The following is a 24,803-nucleotide window of genomic DNA, read 5'->3' as shown; positions in this document are numbered from 1 at the left end:
GACCCGGAGCCAGAGTCTAAAGCTACGAGATCAGTGGATAGGAGTCCGGCCTGTCCGCGTTTCATGAACGATCCGAAGCACCTCGATAACATCGGCCAGAGGAGGGGGCCGTGCACAGCTTGTCACTCAACACCCGCAGAGACTGCTTCTGCACGCATCTGGGCAGCGGAGTCAAAGACAACGTCACAGAAGAGGTGACACTGAGTTAGAACCTGAAGCAAGGGCGTCTTCCTCCAGGCCGTGGGAAAGGCGCCCCGGGTGGAAGGCACTGCAGAAGCCGACGCTAGGAGAGGCCAGACAGCCAACGATGATCCGCGGAGAAAAGAGGAGAGCTAGTTCCAGGCCCTGGAGCGCCGGAGGGACCCAGGGTGTAGACTGCTGCGTGACCCCACCCAGGACAGACAGCCACTTCCAAATGGGTGCCTTCTCTAAGGGTAATTCCATCTCCTACGCTCTGGGGCTGACCTGGGGTTACTCCAACACCTACGTCCCACGGAGCCTCCCCTTCTCCATCGCTTCCCACTGTCATTCCTGATCAGATTGCCTGTTTGGAAGTGAGCGAAAGTGCAGTCAAAAAAAACCCAACAAAAAGCTGCACATAAAAATCCGTGAGATTGATGAAACTGAGCGAGTGTTTCATAACTTCTGCTTTGCGCTGGGAGAAGTAGGCTGTCCTTCTTCTAAATCACACTGATATCACATTGACAGGAGCAATTACTTTCTTTATAAGATGTCTTATTTCTCTGTTCAGACCCTCGGGGAGCCCAGCTTTATCTCCATTCCAGATCATCTGCGTCAATGGGTCTGTTACAATGTGTTCAACTCTTTCTTCCTCTCGTTTTACACTTTAGTTCAAAGGAGGCTTGCATAAAGGGAACGTTTCTAATATTGGGGATTAAATGTTAGCATCTTCTTAAATTTCCTTGGCTGACACCCACTCTGCACAATTGCAGTTGGTCCGGGACTTAGTTATGCTCCCTTAGTACCAGTAAACCTGAGTAAAAATATCCATCTAATTGGAACCTTCTTTAGGATGTTTTCTTGATATTTTAAGAGTGTGTGGTTTGCATAGCAAATAGTGAACATGGTGTTGAACATACCACAGTGTGTCCCCCCGCCCTGGACAACAAGGGCCCGGTTTCCCTTCCACCCTTAGCTCTATAAACAGGGGCCTGAGTGTTTACAGCAAGCCCTCGAGGGTACACAGCACGCATTCCTCACTGCGGCTCCTCAAGCTCACCCATGTGGCCCCAGCCCTGTAGACAAGGCCGCCATCTTGTCATGGTCCATCTGAAAGAACTGTCTCGCTGTTTGTGTTCTTGGAAAGCATTTTCTCTGAGGCTTACATATCAACGGCCCCAGGATGTATGGACCATCAGCCACACCACTCCAACTAGAAAAGCCAGTGAGAAGAAATGCACATTATAGGACTCACATATCAAAGCAATGAGTAGATTACTGAACGGATGCACGCACGAAGGAATGAAGGGCATAGCTGAGGTGACTACCCGGTTTGGGGCCAGGTCACATCTAAGGAGGTCACATTTTAAGGAGATGAGGGCACCAGCAACTCACACAGCTCTTTGTTCTCTCATCGTGTTCCCCTGTGAAAACAGAGTAAACATAGAATTCTGATGTAGTTTGCAAGTTTATTCCTCAGACGTAGAGTGCGGGATGATTGCTGGGTTTACTATTGCCAATTACTCAATTACACAATGGTTAATAAAAGACTGTTATCATTACTACTTCATACTTTTCAAAATGTTTCATGACTGTTCATTTCATTTTATAAAGGGAGACAGAAAGACAATGAGTTCTGTGTCTCCTTCCATTAGCCTCCAAGGTTTCATCTATATTTCCCTTCTGTTATATTTTTTGTTTTATCCAGAACAAAATGCTATTCCCTTCTTGTGGAAGCAATTTAAAAAATCACCCATCACCATATACAGTTCCTTCATTAATTGAAATGTCCACAGACATTTTCATCGGGTTTTCAGACCCATGCTATCCTCATTCAGAAGCTGGACACGGGACAAGCATTACTTCAGCATCCCAAGTGCTGCCTTAGGAAACAAATAGAAGCAAAGAGGGGAAAAGCCATAATGAAACCACAGTCTAATTAAAACCTGACAGTGAGCTCCCTATACCCAACCAGCTCTTGTGGCTGTGACAGCAAACGTGAGTAGAAAACACCACAGACAAGATGCTGTGCTGCTGGATGGTCTCTGGAAAGCGTTAGAGTTTAGGTAAAGAGCCCATAGTCACGGGCTGAGGACTGGGCTTGGGCATCTCTCACTTACTCCAGGTTGGGCACTTTCCGAGTAGTGTGTTCGTGTGTGTGTGTGTGTGCGTGCATGCGTGCACCCGTGCTGGAGAAAGCCTTGAGCACCTGGTCACCCAGATCATGGGAAGATGGAATCCTAGAGCTGGAAGGGCCTCCCATCAGCTGGCCCAGTCCTGTTCTCCTGCCTCCATGCAGGACCCACTCTACATCATTTCCAGCCTTGACCTGAATACATTTGGGACAAGTGGCTTCCCCACCTCACGGGGGTGTTCTCTAGGTGCGTATTCCTTACAGCAAAGCTATGATCTGATTCGTGTTGAAATGCACCATCTTCTGCCCATCCTGACCTGCGGCACAGCGAGTACCACCCCCACTGCCCCACTCATGCTCAGGTCCTGGCTGCTGCAGGACCTGCAACAAGGGCTCCTCATCGAGCTCTGGCCTCCCACCCACTCTCAGGTCCTCCACACGGCACGCATCCTCTGTGGGTGGGCTGAAGACCAAAGCCGTCCAGCTCCAGATGGGAGCAGCCAGACCTGCCTGGCCAGACACTGTCCCCACTAACCCCTCAAATCAAAACACTGCACTTCCATAAATTCACACTCGGGTTCTGTGAGCTTTAATCTCACAAATATACGGAAAAAAAGTATGGCCCTCTGATTGCTGGCAAACTTGTGAACAGCTACCCATAAATTTCTAGAAACTCCTAACTTTACATTGCCCATTGCCATTCCTTCCAGTCCCAGTTCCTTTGTTCTGAATAATTCTGAAGTTCAATTCTGTCACCTGTTATGTCAACAACCCCTCCCTTGACCTCTTAGGTCCTGTACAAATCTTATAAGCATGTGTTTTGGGGCCTTAGAAGTTAACACGTAATAAAGAACAGGACACAGCCGTCTGTGTTTTTGGGTTTTCTCCTTTGACTGATACCAATTAATTAGTGGTTGTCTTTGAGTAGAATATTAAGGCACGTCTGACCTGGTGAGTTGTGGCTTCATCAGGTGCACAAAAATAGCAAAAGGACAGCTACCTGCCAGGCTGAAGTAGGAAGCCCAAAATCTAAAATGTTGTCTGATGCAAGGATGGCACGAGCTTCGTAAGTTCAAGTATGGCTCTTCGTTAATCTTTATGTGACCAGAACCCAGCAAAGTGAATTTACTAAACACAAAGAGAAAAGACGCTGCTTCTGTGAAACTGATTGGACAGGATCTCGTGATTGCTCCTCCTTTTTAAGTGCTCACTGGACTGGTAATAATTACTTCTTCATTGTTGTCAGTGGTCACTGTTGAAGCGATCGGCCCATTGTTTCTGGAATTCACCCTTTTTCCAATTTTGAAATTGGAAAAATATTTGCCTCCTCCACTCATCTGGCTCCTCTCCCACAACTCAATATTTTCTCAAGAAAAAATAACTCCTCCATCCTATCGGCACATCTTCTCGGGCTCTGAATTGTAACTTTTGTGGGGCCGAAGTCTTGCCCTTTTCTGGAGTATCTGCTCCACCTGTCAAGGGTGCAGAACCTTCTTGCTGACACCTCTGTACCATCCAGCCCAAATGCTGCCTTCTAGTCAAAAATGATAGAAGCAAAACTGTGGTCAAAAGGCTCTGCACTCTCTTTGTCCTCTGCTAATATTTTAATTTTCTTCACGAGTGGACCCGTCCTTTTCTTTCTCTATTTGTTCTGTGGATATCAGGCTGTTACATCTGATGGCTGACAATTAAATGGAAAGTTTCTCAGAAAATGAAAAGTGGAAAGAACTTTCTAGGGAGTTGTCTTCCTCAGTTTAATTTTCTGGAAAATAAAAGTAAAGAAACAAGAAAGAAAGCATTGACTGGGATGGGCTTTCCATAATTTGTAAAAAATAGAATCTGGAACGCAGAGATGATGAGTATATAAATGACATCTTCAAAATCAGAATCTATGAAAGCATCTGTAAAAAATGACATATCACATTTGTGGGTGTTCAATAGTCACTTTTTTCTCATGGATCATGTTATTAAGAACCTATAAAGCCAACCAACTAATTCGAATATTAAGTACAATAATCATTACTAATTGAAATACAAATAGTTACTTGAAAGTTTTACCGCGATATTTTCAAAGTATAAAAATGCTTCAGAGAAACAATGTGTGTGTGTTCCTTTTGTGCATGGATATGCGTGTCTCCGAGGGGCCTGAGCTGGGATTGTTTGCTATGCCAGCTATTTTTCCAAGATCCTGACTTGTTTGGAATATCTCTTGGGAATTGGTTCCTATTCTTCTGGCAAGCCACCTGTAAGCTAAGGCGGAAGCTAAGAAGGAGGAGTGAAATGGGTGGAGTTGATTATGTTTTTAACATGACTTCATTATTCTGCAATGTAAGCACTTAGCTCCTAAGTCCACACATTTTTGAATAGGGTGTGTGGTTGCTTTATTAAAGCCATTCAGGTCAAGCAATCTGAGTGAGTTTTTTATTTAAAATTTCAGAAAAGACTCTTTCAAAGAAATCATGAATTTGGAAAATTTATCAGTGACTTAAAATAGTAGCATGTCAATCTAAAGTGGACAACACCAGTTTGTTTGGCTAAGGGAGGTATCTGTGCCCACAAGTGACGATTAATTTCGCTTCTACTATATCAGGGCAAACGACATAAACCCAAGACATTTATTTTATTTTGCTTTGATGTTTAAACTTTAAGTACAAGGAAAGGAATGCTTTTTCATGCTGTAGTGCTCCCCACACCTACAATACATTTCCCATTGGGTGATGAGGAAGGTCTGATAGGAGGTGGTCCCGTGGCAGTTGGCAGAGTGGACAGTTCCCAGCTGACCTCACTGGTAACACAGTCCACATGAAGTGGGAGGTGGTGCAGATCAGTGCATCCCGACATGTGGTCCCCGGGTCCGGAGTGTCGGCCTCACTGAGAAGCCAGAATCCAGGCCACGCCTACTGAACCCCAGACTCTAGGGTTGAGCCTCCACAGTCCTGTCTCTTCAGCAACTTCTGGGCGATTCTGCTCTGTGCTCACGTTTGAGAACCACTGATGTGGGTCATGCCCACTGAGTGGATACAACCGTTTTTGTGGAAAGCAGCTTTATTAAAGACCAACACAGAAAACCTGTGTGAAACACTGTAAGAACAACAGAAATAGTGAAGTCTGATTTTATATATATGACAGGATAAAGATGGACTCCAACACGTTCAGTAAATGTCCAAGTCCAGACAGAAATCTGTTACAAATCATAGTTCTGCATTAGAAAGAACTCAGCACGATTCTGGAGGTATGACCATGCCAGTCTGTAATTTGTGGTCTTTTGGGTGGCCCTCCTCTCCAAGATGTTTCTCAGCGATATCTGCATTACCATTAAAGGTCTGCTAGTCTAATGGTGCATCAGTTAGCACCTAGCTATGGGTGGCGTTGCCTTCCAAATGTTTGGAGGAAATAGGGTGTGAGCAGCAGGACGGTGCACTCAAGGAGGAATGGGAGTCAGGCTGCTAGTTTCTCCAGCATGAGGGCCGATGAGCCAGTAAGTGAGAGGTTCTCCTTACAGTGTGCTCACTCTTCAGACATCTGTATTCAGACTGGCAGTCGGACCCGTGAGGTCATTCCCTCTTGTAACATCACAAATAAGGGCAGAAATACTCTGTTTACAGAATTAGCTATTTTATTAAGCACTCAAAGAATATTCCGAGTCGTACATGGCCACTTTGGGTTCACACTGTTCTGTAGGCAATGGATGCTCATTGGGTTGGAGAGCTCATCTCTATAGGCTTCAGGCCATCATCATTCTCCCACTTTTAAGGGTTTAGTAGGGAGAATATGAGATATAACTTTAAAGATGACTCAAATGGATTCACGTGATCCCTTTCAAATGCTTGAGTGTTCAAGAAATAGACTTTCAGAGAGCAAATGGGACATTAATGCTCTCAGAAACCTCATGGCCCATCCCTAAAGCTTTGTCCAAGACAACCCAGGAGATGACTGGTACCCAGGTCCTTGGATTCTTACACCAGTTCATCATCTTGTTCTTTTTTGACCTTTCATAAATTGTTATTGAGAAGGTAGGAAAAAGTAATATTAACATCAATGCTGTGGTTCCATCAGCAGCAGTTATGTCTCCTGAGTTCCTCCAGCTCTGGGATCTTCTATAAACTTTCCCACAGGGCCCTGTGCTCCTCCGGCTCACCATTGTATGATAATGGTAATGATAAGTACTTGTGTTTAACGTGTCTCTTTCAGCAGACTGTGAGGTCCAGGAAGACAAAGACCGCGTATTTCATTGGCTGCACCCTGTGGCCCACACCCCGCACTGCATCCACCGTATTGGTGGTACTCCACTCCTTTTCCCACGGAAGTAATAGCTGCTAATTAATGCCCATGTCGACACTCCAGCACACACCATGCTGCAGTTTTGCATATCATTTTTCATGCTTAGATCTTTTGCTGGGCTGAATCAAAGTCATTTCTCACCCCCACATCTAGTGCAGTGCTTGGCTCCTAGGGATCTCAAACTGTTTTATTATGGAATGAATAACTCTTGGGCTCTGGGAATGACTAAATATGGCCTTGATTCTCACTTTCATTGCTGACCAGGGACTTTAAAATGAAACATTCTATGTTCCAGTTTTCTCATCCATTATATAGACATAATTATATTTGTCTTTGTCTCCCTGGGACATTGTAAAACCTATGAGAAAAATGGTAATACGGCACAATGAGCCTTGAAAACAAAGGTGTTACATAACCCTGTGAGAACAGCAGTAACGTTATTACTTGCGTTCTGCTCTTTCCCTTCGGAAATACCTGTTCTTTTCTCATAGCGCAGGCAGGATCTTCCCATCTTATTGATTTTACTCTCTAAATAGCATTTTCCTTGTCAGGATGTTACTGAATCCTACCCAGTGGAAGACAGAAATCAACTGTGTGGACTGATCCTTCTTCAATTTCTTTTGCAGACACTTCAAACCCTCTTAGAGACTCCCAAACTCAGAGAAATTCTCCTAAGTCACTCATGATTCCTTTTACAGCTGAAACTATAATTGGTGCTTCTAGAAACCCACAAAGGAGGCCATTGAGGCCCCATGTGTGTGCGGCACACGTGGGACCTCACATCACTGAGATTTCTCACGGTGGCCACGGGCAGAGCACGGTCCCAGGTGTCCAGCTCCAGCAGGGAAGCTCCTCCAACGGTGGCTGAAACCCAGTAACTGTAACCCACACCCTGATTGCTGGACTGCGTATCAGTGTTCGAAAGCGTGTGCCCTGTTAAGTATCTTCACAACTGTGGCAGTGAAGACCGGGATGGTAGGCGGAATGCATCCACAGAGGCAGAAATAGAGGGGAGGTTTTTAGGACGTTGAACAGAACCAGTTGAGTATGGGGAGGTCTGGGGTAGAGAAAGTATAAAGTCTTATAAACTATTTAGAAAAGCAAAGCAAGACCCCCCCCCCCCACACACACACACTTAGGCATATTTGCAGGTTCCCCCACCTACAATTTGGAAGCTTTGCTGTAATGTGACCTGCTGTCCAGTGGAAACCAGCCCCTACACTGGGATGGTGAGAGCACAGCTCAGCTAAAGCCAGGCCTGGTGCAAGGTTCTAGAAATTCAAAGAATGAGGACCCTCAACAGGCAATCCCTTCAGGCCTATGTGATTGATCCCCAGGAAGGACCCCAGGCTCTGCTGAGCTTTCCTGGTTGGTCTCACTTCATGTGGCCGTCACACAGGGTGGCTGGGAGGCAGGCACGTCTATGGGGAGAGAACACCTGGGAGCTGGCTCCTGGCTTCCCCTGGACACCGCCCCCTGTCTCTTCTCCTAGCAGCTTCTAGTCTGTATCCTTCACTGCAGTAAACTCACTGTGACTATATAATAGCTTTTCTGAGTCCTGTGAGTCCTCCTATGAGCCACCGGTCCTAGGGTGGTCCTGGGGACCCCCAACCAGACACAGAGAATGCAACAGCTGCAGGAATCAGTTTAGGGGAAGGACATGAGGAAAAAGACGCAGTCGTGGAGGCCCAGAGGACATGTAGCCGGAGGAATGGGCTCCCACTGTGGGGAGGCTGGCATGTGAAGCCTTTTTTTTTTTTTCCGAATTAAAAGAAGGGCAAACACTTCTACAGGGGGTGATGGGTTTGGGGACCCTCTTATCTATTCCACCTTCCTTTTTCATTTTCTGGTTTCTCCTCATTCAATTTTAAGCATTGTTTTCTCTTGCTGCATTGAAAGTATTTTTGTTAGTTGCACGAAATCATTTCTGTAAAAAGGGATAAGCTGATTCATCAACTTATCAAATAAATATCTCCTCCATGTCCCATTGTCATCCCAAATCAGATAAATGTGACAACAGAGCAGGTGACCCAGCTCTGGTATACGGCCACCACCACGGTGTGCTTCCAGAAAATTCCACTGTGTTAGGAAGACAGCAAGTCAAACTCTCTCTAGTGTCCTATTTTCTGTTCCATTTTGAGAGTGAATTGGAGTTATTATCCACACCAGGTGATTCACCCACATCTTATCTCCCCTGACTGCAGCACTCTTACCGATTTGAGACATTCTGTCCTACCTCCTGACATCTAAATAGATTTGTCTATTCTGGAGGGCTCTGGGTCTGACTCATCCAGATCTCTTAGATCAGAGGACCTTTTGAGTGACAAATCCAGGGCCAGTTGCAAAAGTACTCCGTTCAATCGATGGTTCTCGAGCAACTTTTTTTCCATTTGCCGTGTATCTTAATAGGGCTGCACTTTACAAATCATTCCTCTGAAATCATCTTACTGCTCCGTTTTGTTGTTTTATAAACTGGTGACTATAGGCTGGTATTTATATTATTTAACAAGTCCGTGTTGCATGGGTCTGCCTGCTTTGTCGGGGAACACAGTGTTTCGTCTGAGCATTCACAAGCACGAACTGTTAAATAGCGTGAGTTGCATGTAACCGGGCCTGGGCTTGGGAAGTGGCTCATGATGCCTGACTCACCGATGCAGCCTGTAAATGAGTGGAGAGAGTTTGACAGATGGTGCATTCAGCCCCCAGTCTCCCCTCCACTTTCTGGATACACTAGCTCAAGTGAACACGGAAGTTTCCACCAGCTGAGCAGCACTCTTTACTTGGTTCCAGGTGGAAAAGCAGCATCCGATGCTGTGGCCCCACTGGATATCAAAGGCGGATCCTCTACTGGGAAAATATGGCTTGTGCGCAAAAGCCCCAGAAAATTACAGCAGTTCTCGCTGAAAAACTGATTGTTTACAAATACATTTCAGAAAAATATGGGTTCAGCTGGTCTTTAAAAAAAATTTTTTTTCCCATTAGAATACTTCTGGGACCTGTTCAGGGCTCTCAGGCAGAACTCACCTGTGCCAAGCCAAATATGGGGCTTGCCATAAGCCCTGCGGCAAAATTTAAGTTCTCCTTCCCTTTGCTCCCCTTTAATTACAGACATGAACGTTTTCAAGGACAATTCATGTAAATTGGTGATAGTTTTGTTTTGTTTTGTTTTTTCCGTGTTTGGGGACCAGTCCCTTACATGCCCTTGTGCTAAACAGTTATTGAACTTGATTGATTTAGTATTGAACTTCAGTGTTGAATGAGACCCCACAGGGTCATGCAGTTCATGTGTCTGAATATATAACGGAAGAAACTAGAACAAAAACAGATGGGGGGCTTTGCGCATCATTTGCTGGGGTGAGATGAGACTTGGAACCATGTATGGCAGACCCGTGAGCTGCTCTGCTAGTCGGTGCGTGCCGTTTTCTTCCCGACTGCACAGTGACGCAGCATTTTACAGGATCCCTGCGGAGCGAGGCATGTGGCCAGGGAATTGATGGAGTTCAAGCCAATGGATGTGGGTAGACGTGAGGTACCCAGTAGTAGGTGACAGCCCAGCACACAAGACCTCCCCACCCAAGAGTCTCCACGCTCTTTCTTCAGCTGCTGACGCTGACTTAGTGTAGATGTGCGTGCCAACTTGGAGATCATCAGCCCAAGATGGGAGAAGCATGGGTTCCTGGGTCACTGATTGGGGAAGAGCTGCCCACCCACCAGGAACACTGTTTTGGATTTTACGTGACAGAGTAAGAAATAAGACATAAGCTTCCAACGTTGGAGTCATTACACCTTTACTTTACTACTGTGCCAGTTCTCTGCGGGCTGCACCACCGTGTGCGCGCACGTGCGCGTGCAATGCACCCTAACGCCATCTGCTTAAAAACCAGCTGCCCCCATATAAATGCCAAAGACAACCACTATCACCCATGAAGTGTAATCAACAGGCTACCACAAAAAACCAAAGCCCAGATAAGCCAGTACTGGGTATGGACATTGATGACGCTCCAGTGGTTACCGTGTCCCCGTAGTTGTGACTTGGAGGCTGGTATTAAGATTTCTGGCTTCCATACCTTATGGTCTGCTAAACTAAAAAGGCCAGCTGGCTGTCATATACAAGTACAGATTTGTATTTTCTCATCCAACAATCCATGTTTCCAACAGTTGCGCAAAATGGATCTGGGATACTTGGAAGCAGGGAAGTGTGACTAGAGTCACTTCCAAGGAGTGTGTGCATGAAACACACACGTGGTCGTTCTGGCCCAAGCTGGACCGGGCGGGCGGGAGTGTTCGTGCCCAGGTGTGTTTGTGGGTAACAGATGCGCCTCCAAGAATGAGCGAGCCAACTTATTTTCCAGGACCTTTGCAGAAAAGTTGTTTCTAAGATGCCTACCACTGTTTCCTTTTGTAAAAGTAATTTGTTATTCCTATTATTGAATAAAAATGAGTAAAAAAAATCATCTTAAACCGGAATACGTTCACGCCTGGACCCCCCATAAAAGCAGCCTGCATTTCTAAGAGCAACGCTGTAGCCTGCTCTCTCTGTACCCGTCATTTCCAAGGTCACAAAACCCTCCAGACGTCTGCGGACTCGATACTAAGACATGGCCTCAGTCACAGGGCCGGGGTTTGAGAGAGACCTCCGGCCCCGTTTCTCGCTCATTCTTCAGCTCTTTCCGTGTCTAGTATAAACTCTACGATAAAGTCTCTCGTGTCACCATAGTGCAAATAAACGCCTCTCATGTTTCCCAACCCAACATATATGAGGCCGTCAGGGGTCTAACTTCAGCCTCCTGTCCTCGGCCTGAAAGGCTTCCGTCTCCTTCATCAGATGGAGCCCACGTGGATGACGGCTGGTGGCCACTGTCCAGATCAGGCCGCTGGTGCTACATCGTGGTTACTCACCCGTGGCACGATTCATATTTGGGGCCAGGTGCTTCTTTGCTAGGGGTGGGGGCTGCCTGTGCACCACAGGGTGCTTAGCAGACCCCCAACCCCCTGTCCCCCTCATGCTGGCAGCCCCCTCGCCAACGCTACCAGCAGCAAATGTCTCCAGACATGGCCAGATGTCCCCTGGGCGGCAATCCTGTTCCCTTTTGAGAATTACTGCTTCACACCAGTAGAAAACAGCAAGGTACTAGAAACGCCTAAACTTCTACTCCTTGGTTGCTTTACAAAATACTAGCACTCTAAAATCTTAAATTCTGATGGGAATTTAGAAATCAGCTAATGCCACGCTGGCGTCCAGACAGCCTCACACAGAGCTGGTTCTGCTGACCTCTGGGATCACGGAACGTGGGGGATGGGACTGGATCTTCCAGGAGCTGTTTACCTGGAGGTGGCAGGACTTCCTGTAAACAACCCGAATTCCCAGGGCAGGTTAACTTCTAAAAGAGAAATGGGGGAGATCTCGTAAACACCAGAAATGGCATTCACTCGGGCAATTGCTTATACCATCTTTTACTAAATGCCCACACACCATTTTCTCAATTCCAAATGCTCTGAGTTTGCTCTGTTCTCATTAAGGAATCATGAGAATGTAATCAACACATAACTTAATAGCGAACCACTTATCTGGTCGACATGCAAATTGAATTTTAAATAGATGCTTCATTTATACAGCATTTGATGTGCTTAATATTTTCTAGAGAGAATAGGATTTAATGTTAATTTCTACTTCATCCATTTGACAACATGCCCGAAACATGCCTCTTTAAGCTCTTGAGTGAAAGGAGAGGTTTTATCTCACATACTTCAGACACCCCTCTTGCGGCAAACTTCTGCACATATGCACCCGATAAATGCCATGTGGTTACTTCAAATATTTAAACACAAACATGATTTTCTTTAATATGTTCTGTTCTTGATATCTTTAATCCATCAGTATTTCAATAGAAAACATAAATATTGAAATAGTTACATTTCCCTTGGCTGTGAATATACACATAGTCAGCAGGTAGCATCTGCTATGGACTGCATGTGCTCCCCTAAAATTCATGTGTTACATCCAAGTCCCCAAGGTGATGGTGTCAGGAGGTGGGGCCTGAGATTAGGCCATGAGGGTGGGGTTCTCATAAATGGGATTAGTGCCCCTTATAAAAGAGATCCCAGGGAGCTCCCTCCACCCTTTTGTCATATGAGGGCACAGCTAGAAGACAGCCATCTACGAACCAGGAAGGGGACTCTCACCAGCCACAGCGTGATTTCTCCGGAACCATGAGAAGTAAATTTCTGTGGTTTATAGCTACCGTGCTTATGGCATTTTGTTGTAACAGCCCAATGGACTGAAATACGGGTTTTCATACGAACTCTTATGTTCCTAATCGGCATAAACAACATACCAAAGAACTGGCCTTGACCCTCAGCAGGTTTTCATATCCCACAGCAGGGCCCTGGTGGACTTTGGGAGCTGTTCGGGACAGCAGCAACCATATCTTGCCTTAAAAATCTTAGTACATGGCCCTTCACAGTATAGGGTCTGTTTCATCTGAAGTGCAAAGGTTGGAACCCTTGAATCAATAGAAACATCTAGCGGCCATATTTAATCCAGTAGCAACTGGCCCCGTGGCACCTCTATAATCAACTATTCTCTTAGCTATGTTAGTTCACTGAAAAGATTCAAAGCTTTGTAAGTAACCCAGAACGTGGATTGATGCTCGCAGCTCTCACTGAGACAATGAGCCCGTGAGAAGAGTCAGAGCTCGTTCATGTTGGCTGCCCTTCGGCCCCTTTCACTCCTCCTGCTGAGTCTCCTTGCTGGCTCCTTACTTATCTCTCTTGTCCAGGGAGCTCACTCCTGGGACCTCTCTTCATTCTGTCCACAATCACTCCGCTGATAAGCTCATTAAGTCTCATGGTTTCAACATCGTCTGCATATAGATTCAGCCCACATTTTAATCCCCAGCCTGGGACTTTCCCCTAAATTCTAGATCCTCATGCACAGCAGACGCTCAGCAGCACCACTACCTGTGCTCAACCATCTGCAACCTGATGCGATCCGAACTTTGGGTCTTATATAAGCCCTAAATCTATTCCTTCTTATTGTTCCCCATCCTTGTAAGTGCGAACTCCATTCTTCCATTTCATCAGCCAAAAGATGTGATTCCCCCTTGGCTCCTCCCTTGTTGTCATACCCCACGTGGCATGGGACAGCAATTCCTACTGGCTCTAGAGTTAAAACATACCCAGCATCTGACGTCTTCCTTCTGACCCCATGGCTGTCACTATCATCCAAGCCACACACGTCTTTTTTTCTTTAATTGAGGTAAAAGTGTACATAGAGTGAAACACACTGATCTTAAGTGTGTGATCCAATGGGTTTTACAAATGTATACACCCATGTAACCAGCAGGCAATCAAGATACAGAACATTTCTGATATTTCCCTGTGCCCCTCGCCTTCCCCCTCCAATGACAGCTACTGTTCAGAGTTTCCGTCACCATATATTAGTATTGCCCATTCCTTAACATCATACAGATGGGATCATACAATATTTATTCTTTTGTATCTGACTCACCTCACTCACTATAGCTTCTAAGGGTGTATTAATACAGTCATGATTATTAATGGTGCATTATTTTGTATTGCTGGGTAGTATTCCATTGTAACAACATACCACATTTTTTTAATGCAGATTCCATGCCCAGCACAGAGCCTGATGCAGGACTTGATGTCACAACCCTGAGATCATGATCTGAGCAGAAATCAAGAGTCAGACACTTAATCGACTGAGCCACCGAGGCTCTTCCACAATTTTCTTATTGTGTTAGTCAGCATTTTCCAGATAAATAGAACTAATGTGTGTGTGTGTGTGTGTGTGTGTGTGTGTACAAAGACTTTGAGGAATTGGCTCACATGATTGTGGGGGTTGGCAAGTCTGAATTCTGCAGGACAGCCTGGCAGCCTGGAGACCCAGGGAAAAACTGATGTTCCAGTTCAAGTTGGAAGGCCATCTGGAAGCAGAATTCCTTCTTCCCTGATGACTTGCCACTTTTTCTTAAAGCCTTCAACTGTTTAGATGAGGCCCGCCCATATTATGCAGGGCAATCTGCTTTATTCAATGTCTACAGATTGAAATGTTCATCTCATCTAAAAACAACATCTAATCAGTGATTGTCTAATTGGTGCCATGAGCACCATAGCCTAACAAAGTTGACACACGAAAGTAACCAACATATTTATCTATATGCTAATGGATAGAATCTTTGATTCCAGTTTTAGACCTCTATGAATAAATATTTTGTACAATTCTTACTGTGGAAATTTATTTTCATTTCTCTTGGGTAAGGATCTAGAAACAAAATTGCCAGGTTATGGGGTAATTATGTATTTATCTTTTTAAGAATCTGCCAAACTATTTTCCAAAGGAGTCACATCATTTTAAATTCCTACCAGCAACATATGCGAGTGTAGGTGACTTCACATCCTTGGCAAACTGTAATGATGTCTCTCTTTCTAGGTTTAACCATTCTAATGGGTATGAAGAGCTATTTCATTATGCTTCTGTGCGTGTTTAAAGCATAGGCTGTTTATTCATAAATGAACATAGGGGAACACATCCGCTTTAAGCTTTTTTTCAGTAGGGCTTCAAACGTGTTAGAAAGGAGAACATGTTTCATAGAGTAAATAGAGGACACAGCGGGTAATGAGAGGAACAGTCTCTGACTGACAAGCATTGTATTAAAGTGGAGCTTTGGAGGCAAGGAGACTTTCTACTGGTGTTTAGGAAACACTTGGCGGTCCTGAGTTGGCTGCAAAGGAGCGAGTGGACAGTTTGGGACATTTCAGTGTTGGGGGCAGAGATTTCTCTGTGTAGCTGCTTCCTAAAACCAGTGGAGGTCCACAGGGAGCTTTAATGAGGTCACACTGCCACCCTGGATCCTGAGGGGTAGGGAGGCTGCCATGACAAGTAGTTCCTCAATCAGTAGTTTGCTCCTTTTTATTACTGAACAATTTTCCATTGGATGAATATACCACGATCATTTATCCATTGATGAGTTCACCAGTAAAAAAAAAAGAAATTTACGATACAGACAATACATCTATTAAGATAGGAGGATATTATTCACATCACAAAAGGATTCAGTTTTGAAAAGATTTGTCCCAGAGATCATTTAGCTGGAATGCCCACAGGAATACCTACATTGTTGATCTAATCACAGCAAGTCACTTTGCATTATTTCTTGGCTAGATTGCAGCCATACAAAAAGGTGCTGTTCCAGAAGGCTCTTGGTGGGTCTCCTTTTTACAGCACTGTACCTTGTTGACACTTGCCATACATTGAACATTTTCCCCTTTCTTTGTAATAAACTGTGCACACAATGGACCACTGGCTAGTTTCCCCAGGCAAGTCCCGATGAGATTCATGTGCACACTTCTTGGAAAGGAGATGTTCACTTTATCACCACAGTGGAACACGTAAAACTGGCAAAGTCACTGTGGGAGTTTTCTGTGCAAAGATGCACCTTCTTACTATTTAATATCAGTGCCGAAAAATAGAAAGATCCCTCATTGGACCTTTCTCATGAGGTCACAGAAAGGTGATTAGATGTCACCAGTGCTCATCTTCCTCCCTCAGGACGGGTGCATGCAGGAAGCTTTGTGCTCACCTGTCTTAGATGAAGCGAGGTCAGGGCTACAGGTCAGAACTATGAAAGGAAGAGCATGCAGGGCTGCCTCCAGTGAGGGATTCCAGAATGCCACTTGATTTCATGTGACTAGACCAGAAAGGGGCATGAGAACAATGCTTTTACTGATACTTTGGTGTGTTTAAATTTTTTCCTACAATTTATCTAAAAGAATCAAAACCAGACATGGTCTACAAAAGAAAGGTTCCAGCTCTGATGTGGAAATGTGCCTGGCATAGCTATGGATTGATCCTTTTACATCCGTCTGTAATACAGCAGGTAGAAAAGTGGTTATTGACGCAATGTACTGTATCCTTACAAGGGCTCAAGTACAGTGACTTCTATCAGGAGTCTCTTGGGTTGACTGTCCTACCTTTTTAATATTATTATAAAAACTAAGAAATGATTGATCACTATTATTTCCTATAATATATAAAGTAACATATAATTATGTGTCAGATGTCAGGGTTATAGTAGTTGAAGAATCATTCAGCTTATCCAGAAAACAAGCTGAAAATCCTATAAACGAAGCTTTCAAGTAAGCAATGGATCAAATTGAGGTTTTTCTCTTGGAAGAAGATGTGGAGAGGTGAGGCTCCCCTAAGGAGTGCAATTGACCCTTGCCTCCATAAGTATGAAAAGTCAGGAACATTTTTGATCCAGAAGCTGTGGTTTGTGATCAAAATCTTCATCATATAGAATGATCTTTATTCCTTCACCCCAACATGGAATGTGTCTACAAGACCTAACACACAAAGAGTGGTATTCTTTACATTTAAGAGAGAGATGGGAAATGTAGATTGGATTTTGTGTAAAAAAATTCATAAAACACATTTAGTACAGAGTCAAAGGCTCAAAAATGCTTTCTTTATATTCAGAGAAAAGGTGAATTCAGTTTGAAATTATCCATTCAAGTCTGAATAAATATGTGTGATGAGGTCTTTGTTCCTTATCCTATTGGTAAAGTATACTAAATTATTTTCCTGATGTTAGACCAATATTTCATTCCTGGAATAAATCCCACTTGTTCATTGTATATAATGTTTATGTTGCTGGATTCCCTTGCTACTATTTTGTTGAGGATTTTTAAAATCTATATTTATATTGGTCTGATCTGGAGTCTCCTTTCCCTGTGATGCCTTTATCTCATTTTAGTATCATGATAATCCTGGCCTCATAAAATGAGTTGAGAAGTATTCCTTCCTCTTTTATTTTTGGAATAGTTTATAAATAATCAGTATTAATTCTTTTAATGTTTATAGAATTTACCAGTGAGGCTACCTGGGCCTGTATTTTCCTTATGGGATTGTAGTTACTAATTCAAACTCTTTGTTATATGTCTATTCAAATTTTCTATTTCCTCTTATGTCAGTTTTGTTGATTTGCGTCTTTCAGTAAATGTGTGCATTTGATCTGAGTTAACTAATCTCTTGGCATATAGCTGTTCAGAGTATTCCCTTATATTCCTCTTAATTAATGTCTCCTCTTCATTCTTGATTTTGGTGATTACACTCATAGCTTTCTCTTAGTCATTTTAACTGAGGGTTTATTGATCTATTCCAAGAACTAATTTTTTTTCCTTCCCATTGTTGTCTATGCTCTAGTTCATTAGTAGCCTGTATTCTTTTTCCAGTTTCTCAAGGTGGAAGGTAAATTGACTGATTTGAGAGCTTTCTTCTTTTTTAATAGAGGTGTTTACATATACATTTCTAACAAGTGCTTTACTGTATCCTGTAAGTTCGGTGGTGCTGCTATCTTCATTTTCATTCACCTCGAAGTATTCTTTATTTTCCCTTCTGATTTCTTATTTGGATCATTGGTTATTTAGAGTGAGTAGTTTAATTTTGACATGTTTGTGAATATCTGAAATCTCTTCCAGTTATTGATTTTGAATTGTATTCCATTGTGGCCAGAGTAAGTACTTTGTATAATTTCAATCTTCTTAAATAGATTGAGGTCTGTGTTATGGCCTGGCATTCGGTCTCTCCTCAGGGATGTTCCATGTGTGCTCTGCTGTGTTTGGGTGGAATATGTGCAGATGTCAGTTGGTCTGACAGGGTTATGGTCCCATTCAAGTCTCCTCAGGTCATGTTGCTCCCTGATTAGATGTGACAGCCGTTACTGAAGGTTATTAACGTCTGCACCATGAGTGTTAAATTGCCTATTTCTCCTTCCATCCTGTAAGATTCTGCCTAGTGTACTTTTGCAATTTGCTAATTGTTTGTTGGTTTGCAATTGTCATGTTGTTATATCTTCCTAATGGGTTGACTCTTGTCTTTCCATAAGATCTTTCTTTGTCTCTAGTAATAATTTTGTCTTAAAGCATTTTTGTCTAACATTAATATAGGCTATGTTTGCATGATATGTATGCTTCCATCTTTTTCCTTTCTACCTATTTGTGTCTTTGAATCTAAAATATGTCTCGGAAGAGAGCATACATTTCTATCATTTTTTAATTCATTCTGCCAATCTCTGCCTTTTGATGTTCTTTATCTGATGAGTTTCCTCAGATCTTTGTTTTATTCAATTTTGGCCTTTGTATACATATATATACATATACATATACATATATTACATATATATATTACATATATTATATATATTACAAAGTAATATATATATATATATATATATTCTGAATAAGTGTGCATATCAGATACACATATCCCAAAAATTTCCTCTCAGACTGTGGCTTGCATAAACATCTCACATATCCTTAATGTTCTCTTTTAGGAGCAGAATATTTAATTTTAACAAAATGTAATTAATCCATTACATTTTACTTATGTTTAGTGTTTTCTCATCATCTCTTCAAGAAACTTTTGCCTACCCTAAAATTGGGATTATATTCGCTTATGTTTTGTATCCAGAGTATTAATTTAGAGTTTTTAATGTTTCAGTGAATGATTCATTTCAAGTAAAAATTTTATGTGGTGTGAGCTAAGGATCAAGGTTCATTTTTTTCCATATGGATAGTCAGTTGTTCCAGCACCATTTGTTAAAAAGACTTTCCTGTCTCCATTGAAATAAATTGGCACCTTTTTCAAAAGTTATGTGATCATGTATGTATGGGTCTACTGGGGGGCTGGTTTCTTCTTTCCTTTCACCATTTTAAAGGTGCTGATTCATCGTTTTCTGTATTTGACTGCTTCCTATGAGAAGTCAGGTGCCATTTATAGTATTGTTACCCTCTATGTAATGGTCTCTTTCCTCTATCTGCTTGTGAGATTGATGTTTATATCTTAATTTCAACAGTTTTACTCTGATATGAACACACATAGTTACTTTCTTTTTCTTTTTTTAATTTTTTTTTTATTCATTTACTTATTTTAGAGAAAGAGAGAGAAAGCTCAAGCAGGAGGAGGGACAGAGGGAGAGGCAGTGAGAATCCCAAGCAGATTTGGTGCTGAGCACAGAGCCCCACATGGGGCTTAAAACCAGAACCCTGAGATCATGACCTGAGCCAAAACCAAGAGTCGGTAACTGACTGAGCCACCCAGACACCCTAGTTGTTTTCTTTTTAAATGGATTCTGCATGAGATTTTCTGACTTCTTAGATCTCTTAGTTGACATTTTTCAACAAGTTTTATGGCATTTCTGCCATTATTTTTCAAAAATATTTTTCTGCCTGGTTTTACATCTACCTTTATTTTTGAGAGTCATGCTAAACCTCTGATAGAACTCCTGATATTGTTCCACGGGTCAGTGAGGCTCTGGTCAGTTTTTAATTCTTTTTCTCTCTCTGTTCCTCCGACTGGATAGCTTCCTTTGACCTCTTCTTAGGTTCACTGGCTCTTTTTGCTGCCATTCCTCATCCACTGTTAAGTCCCTCCATTGATTTTGTTTGTTTCAGATATAGTCATTTTCAGTTCTGCAATTTCCATTTAATAGTTTATCATAAGTTTCCTGTCATTATGGAGATTCCCCATCAGTCTACTCATTAGAATCATCTTTTCCTTAAAATTCTTGGATATATTTCTAATGCTGCTTCCAATTTCTTCTCTGACAATTCTAGTATCTAGTTATCTTGAAATCTCTCTCTTGATTGCTCTTTTCTTCTCGGTAATGGGTCATATTTTCCTGCTTCTTTGCTTATCTAGTAAATTTGTATTGTATGCCAAATATCATGAGTGATACAAGGTATTATCTTGTCTCCTTTTTAAGGATGAAAAATTTTGTTATGAAAGACTGCCAGATTCCTGGTGGACCCCATCAGGCTATTTTCTCCTGTTAAGATGCTTCCATCGCATTTCAGTTTAGTCCTAGTATGTCATCTTTTCCTACACACTGGGGGACCAAGTTTCAACATAGGGATTTGGAGCTGGAGGTGGAGGGATGGGGGCACAAATATTTAGTCCATAACAAGAATCTTCATCACCCTTTAAATACTTTAAATACTAAGAAGCTTGTAAAAAAAATTATACTCTGTATTTTTTTCCACTCCAAATAAAATATAGAGCGTCCACATGATTTTATTTAATGTCTGGTGAAATTGAAATGATACATTAATGCACTTCACTGTGATATAATGACACTCTCAAAACCTCTAGAGCTTTACATGGTTTACACTGGTCTGCAAATTTAACTCAAACGGCTCTGTTTTTTGTATTTTTACCTGTTTTCCAAGTTACTGAAACTTTCCACTTTAGATCCATTTAAGTAAAATAACCATGATTATGGAAATCTTTCTCAAGTATTACAGGCTTCCCTGATCTAAAGTAGGATAAAAAATCGCTCTTCTTGTTTATGACTTCTGGGCATCTCGACCCTCCTGTCCATCTCTCTCTCTGCTCTGCTTTGAGCTTCAACACTGATGACTCTAAACTGAGTCCCCAGTTATTGGCTGGGCGTAGCCCCACCAAGCACTGGGAGGGGGACCTGGAAGGTGGAAAGAAGGGATAAGCCAGTTGGATCTTCCTTCTATCTGCCTCCAGTGGCAGTCGCTGTGTGGTAACCTCAGCATCTGCAGGATGGCCCACTGGGGTGAGCTTCAACTCAGTTACACCCCCATACGCTGTACACCCCTGGTCTAGTTGCAGTGGCTTCTTGCTGCTGCTAATCTCTGCTGATATCTGATGTACATTGTGTATCTGATGTGGTTTCTGTCTTCCAGGTTAAGCCCTGAGCCAATGACCCAAAGTCATGCTTCTAAGCAACAATTTCTGTGTTCTGAATCATTTTTAAGCAGGATACTGTCTCTTCTCCTGCCTCGGGGTAATGCTTTTGTTAATACTCTGACTGCTAATAGTGTGTCTCCCCCTTAATGAGTCTCAGGAGACCCCTTCTTAGCTTTAGGGAAGAGGCTTCATTATGGTGGTTTGGGGACTGGAGAAATTGTGCCATTTTTATGATGTGAACTTTGGTTTCCTGGAATAAATCAGACATATAAGGAAATGATGTCAAATGTAATAGAAAAATATGCATTATCTTTTCATGGGAGGCTCTTGTTTTAGATTAATTTGTACCTCTGGCCTCCCTTTCTGCCCACTCACTCCTCCCAAACAGAGATGGCACGAACGATCTGATTGGCAAACCTAGGAGAAGAAAGGGAGCCTATCCAGTTTGCCCTCCGGCTCTGCTCTGTTTGGAAATCCGTCTGAAATAAGCATCCATCCTCTCATCCTCTGTCACATTTTCAAGGGCAGTGGGAGGCTGAAGCTTTCCATCAAAAACTGGCAGGGTTTAATTCAGGGCTGCTGGACAGGAAGCCCACTTTGCCAGAGATGGGAGCCGTCCTGTGCAAACAGCCTTATTCATAGAAAAGGCGACTATTCTCCCCACTGCTCTGACTTCTCACTCCACGGCTTAATCACTGCCAAGTGTGGAGGCAGGGAAGACATTTATTAACTCTTTCAAACCCCATTGACAGTTCACAGAACAATCATGTCAGGTGCCATTGTCACTGGCCCAGGTTTCTGCGTCCCAGGACAAACCCTGCACCCAGAGAATATAATTCCCAAGGAAGATGTGATCGACTCTTTTTCAGTTGTGTACCTTTAAGATATTTCTCAGTAACATGAATTTAGAAAGAACCACCCAGATGAAAACGGTACGTATTATTGCTTGTTTGGTGTTTGCATGGCTCCAGATCTGCTCTGTGCCCACGAGGAAGGACTCTGCCAACACTTCTTACCGATTAAGCTTTCAGAGGAAAGACAGCACAATCTACTGAATTCACTCTCTGTTCCTAAAAATTTGGTACTTGTCATTGTAGAGTCAAAGTATTCCAAAAAATTGCCAGCAGTTTTAACTTTTTTTCCAGATTTTTGTTTTTTCATCTTCAAGAGGGAACAGCTGGGCAGGCACTGCCCCAACTCTCACAGCATCGTCGTGAGCTGGTGAGTGCTCACGGGGGAGGAAGCAGCAGGTCTGGGAAGGCCAAGTGGTTGGCCTAATGTTCCTGGAGAAAGCCAATCCAGAGCCTTGAATCTTACTCTAACTTTTCAGCTACTAGCCCAGAGACTTCACACTTGAAGGAAAAAAATATATATTAAATGCATAGCGAGTGGCAGGGCATTCTGACCTAAGGCTGCAGAAGAAAACTCGATGCCAGCTCAACCCTGGTAAATAGGAGAACCTTCTGGCTGTGCCCAGCAGCTGTATCTAGACAATAGCAACCAGATGCTGACATTTTGGATAAGACCAGAAATTCCTATGCAAATTTCAAAGATAAATCTGATTCTAACAGTTATGTCTTAGATTCTGAAAAGGAATATTCACATTCTTTGACTTGCTAAAAGGAAAATCATTAAACGGTGATAGCCTTGAAAATGTCCCTCCTGCCCAAAGACAGCCACCTCTCAATCCTGACCTGCATTTGTCAGCTTCGATGGCAAAAAGGGGGTCTTTGCAGAGGTGACTAAATTAAGGATCTTTCAATGACGAGATTACCCTGGATTATCTGGGTGGGTCCTAAATACAATCACGTGCATGTTTGCGAGAGACATTCCAGGCACTCAGAAGGAAAGGAGACATGACCACAGAGGCAAAGATGGGAGTGCCATGGCCACAAGCTGGAGGACACAGCAGCCACCCGAAGCTGGGAGAGGTGGGAGCAAATTCTCCCCCAAGCCTGCAGACAGCAGAGAGCATGAGGGCCTGCTGACACCGACACCTTGCCTTCGGCCTAGTGAAGCAGATCACAGACTTGTTCCCGGCCTCCAGAACAGAGAGAGAGTACACCTGCAGGTTTTTTAAGCCACCGGGTTTATGGCAAATTATTACAGCAGCAAAGGGAAGCCAATACAAAACGACTGACCTCTGTTCATTTGCTCAGGGTAAAATCGTCCCTGCACTCTGGACTTGCAGGGCCCACTGAGGTGCCCACGGAGCCAGCCCATCCACAGCCCCCAGCCCGCTCCCAGGGCATACGGGTCATTGGCTAAACCGACGGGCTCCACTTGTCTAAAACAAGTGCTAAAGACAAAACAAATTCAGTTTTGACTGAGCCTGAAATTCATTGAATCGGTGAAAGCAACGGTAGTAAAAAAAATACGTGATTTTTTAAAAACTACTTGTTTCCGAAAGCCCAATACTTGCAGGTCATAATGTATTTTTCGTGTGCAATTGTAGTTACATATACATCCATATGCACATATATGGGCTTTCAAACAACATGCTAACATTGAAGCTAAAAATGCTGTAATTTCTCTTTTACTGGACACTTCAAAGTAATTGCTTTGATTTCCTCCCTGCCACTACCCTCATTCAAGCCATCCCACTCCACAGCCATAGTGAACACTAGAGATGGAGAGCTTGGTCTGTTCACATGATTCAAGCTTAGCGCCTGGCGCTATTCTCTATAGTCCTATCTTCCAAAATACGTCTTACAGCATTAGATCCCAGATAGGGCTTTTTTCAAGGACGGTTCAAGAGACTACAGCTCTGGCCTGATTTATTTATTATACTTGTGACAATTTGTGAGCTAAATAACGAACCATCAAACTGTATAAAGTAAAACTGCTAGAAAATAAGCCCAGCAACAGCCGCAAAGCACAGAGACTGAAATCAATCAGCAATCACAGTTGCTGATGAAGTAACTGTGTGCTTGGAAAAAACCAAGGCAATCCACTGAATCGAATCAAAGAGAACCCTCAGTGAAGTAGATCCAGCAATGCCAATTTTTAAAAGATCAGTATGTCTTTAACATGTCAATTACAACCAATGAGGAGATGAAATTAAAAATCCTAAATCAGGGCACCTGGGTGGCTCAGTCGGTGAGGAATCTGCCTTCAGCTCAGGTCATGATCCCAGAGTCCTGGGATCGAGTCCCGCATTGGGCTCCCTGCTCAGCGGGGAGTCTGCTTCTCCCTCTGCCTCTCCCCCTGCTTGTGCTCTCTCTCTCTGTCAAATAAATAAATAAAATATTTTTGAAAAAATAAATAAAAATCATAACTTGTAAACTCCACCAGAACATAACTTACATTGAACTGGTTTGGTGGTGCGTCTGTGAGACTGCTCAGCCCCAGGAAAAGTGAGAATGTGGGTTTGCTCAGACACTTTTGCAGGGGTCATGTTTTTAAGCTATAATCTGCTCTAATCCATGTAATTGTCAAATAGAAAACAGACAAATGTTTGCTTTCTCAGAT

Source organism: Ursus maritimus, unplaced genomic scaffold (assembly GCF_017311325.1).
Source record: "Ursus maritimus isolate PB19 unplaced genomic scaffold, ASM1731132v1 scaffold_15, whole genome shotgun sequence".
Classification (NCBI taxonomy): domain Eukaryota; kingdom Metazoa; phylum Chordata; class Mammalia; order Carnivora; family Ursidae; genus Ursus; species Ursus maritimus.
The sequence above is the reverse complement of the archived record's forward strand: the minus strand, read 5'-3'. Positions refer to the sequence as shown.